Raw genomic sequence first — 2,465 nt, 5'->3', positions numbered from 1 at the left:
TACTTCTATTGTTCTTTAGTTGTGTTTTAAGCTGCTCTTTGGACATAGTAATGCCATGTACATTATACTGACGCATCATACGGTTTATTGGTCCGTTTTGAGCATAATGCGTTCTGCATGATTTTTCTGAAAATAATTTTCTTGTTCTTAAATGCCGAGAGGGTGTGTAGAAGTTTAGTTGAGAAAGAAGTGCAGCGGAGTCTACACGGTTCGAAATAATGTTGTTTATAAAGAGAATCATTGCGAATTCCCGGCGTTGCTTAAGTGTTTCCAAGTTGATGAGCATGCAGCGTGCTTCATACGACGGAAGTGGCAGCACAGTCCAATTCAATTTCCGAAGGGCGTATAAAAGGAATTGCTTCTGTACTGATTCTATGCGTTCTTCGTGTACGACATGATACGGGTTCCATACTAGGTGACAGTATTCCAGAATTGGTCTTACATATGTAGTATACAATAGTTTAATAGTATATGGGTCTTGAAAATTGTTGCTGAACCTCTTAATGAAGCCAAGCAAGCTGTTTGCTTTGTTTATTATGGAATTATAATGTTCTACAAAAGTGAGTTTAGAGTCTAGGATTACGCCCAAATCCCTTACAATTTTACACTTCTGCACTACTTGATTTCCTAAAAATACTTCAATTGGTGGTGTTACATATTTTCGACTAAATGCTATTGAATTACATTTTTTGATATTGAGCTGAAGTAAACTTTTATGGCACCAAGTGAAGAATAAGTTAATGTCATTCTGGAATTCTTCTGCTTCGCTAGAATTACTTACTTCCATGAAGAGCTTCATGTCGTCTGCATATATAAGAAATTTTATTTTTCTAAGTAAAAAGGAAATGTCGTTTACATACAAAATAAAAAGAAGTGGGCCTAAATGAGAACCTTGAGGTACTCCAGAGGTTACAGAAATGGGTGCTGATAATTTATTTTGAAAGCGCACAATTTGTTTCCTATGTGATAGATATGACTGGATCCAACTCAAGAGTCCTGGCTCCATTCCTATTTTCTGCAATTTGAAGATTAATAATGGTATGTCGATTCGGTCAAATGCCTTACTGAAGTCAGTGTAGAGGGCTTCTACGTGCTTGCCATTGTCCATTGCGTTGAGAATAAAAGATACAAATTCTAGCAGATTGGAAGATGTTGAGCGGCCTTTAAAAAAGCCATGCTGCCTACAAGTAATTTGGTTTTTTACTGGCTGGAAAATTTTGTCGTTTACGAGAGATTCGAAGAGTTTGGGAATACATGAGATAATGGCAATTCCGCGATAGTTCCTTATGTCAGATTTTGTACCTGATTTGAAAACAGGCACCAAATATGAGGATTTTCCGTTATTTAGAGACATGTTGAAAAGGCGTTCTAAGGGAAGGGTAAGTTCTTCTGAGAGATTTTTGAAGAACACGGGTGCAATGCCATCCGGTCCTGCTCCCTTAGTTGCGTCCAGGTTTTTTAGTGCCGATAAGATTTCTTGTTGTGATAGTTTTTCAATAGATATACTATTAGAAATTTCTGGGAAAAAAGAAAAGAAATTGCGGTCGCGGTCTTCTTCAGAGTAGGTGGTATACACTTCTTGAAAGAAATCTGCAAAGAGGTTGCAGATATCGGAAGAGTTTTCACCTACGTTTCCGTCAAAATGCATTCGCGAAGGGAAATTGCTACTTTTTAATTGTGTGTTTACATAATTAAAAAAGTTTTTAGGACATGATTTGACTTCGGATTCGACCTTACGATTATATTCTTCATGTGCGGAGTTAATGGCTGAGTTGAGTTGGTTACATGTGTCATGATAATTTTGTAAGTTGGTGGCAGTATTTTCTTTTTTGTATAATTTATGCGCTTTCTGTTTCTTGTTCTTTAGGTTTTTCAGATGTGGGCTAAACCACACCGGTAATTTGTTATTTTGTATTCGTCTTTTTCTTCTTGTTGGCACAGTTTCATTAATTATTTGTTGAATAATTGAATGGAACTTGTCTACTTCGGTGTCGACATTTCCTTCAATACTTATGATATGTTGCCAATTAATTGTACATAGTCTACGTTTGGCTTCGTTGTAATTTGCTTTATTGTATTCCGGCACTTCCTCGTACTCCCAGTCGCTGGGGAGAGAAGTTTTATGTATGAAGATTGAATATTCAATTGCTGTGTGAAATACTTCATTTTTCCATAGAGGTGATAATGATGTATACACACAGAAATCTTCAGTGCAAGTTGTAAATAAGAGGTCCAAGTAAGAATTTTGCTGGTTTTTTACGTGATTAATTTGATTTAGGCCAAAATATGATGTTTTGTCGAATAAAAATTGTAAAGTACTGTCTTCGCCTACGACTGGGAGTAAAAGTGATTCATTTTCATTGTCTGTAATGAAGTCGGCATTGCGTTGGTTGAAGTCGCCATAAATATGCAGTTTTACTTCAGGTTCCATATTTGAAATAATAGTTTCGACAATTTTGAATAAT

Source organism: Aedes aegypti, chromosome 3 (assembly GCF_002204515.2).
Source record: "Aedes aegypti strain LVP_AGWG chromosome 3, AaegL5.0 Primary Assembly, whole genome shotgun sequence".
NCBI classification, from domain to species: domain Eukaryota; kingdom Metazoa; phylum Arthropoda; class Insecta; order Diptera; family Culicidae; genus Aedes; species Aedes aegypti.
Note: the sequence above shows the minus strand (reverse complement) of the source record.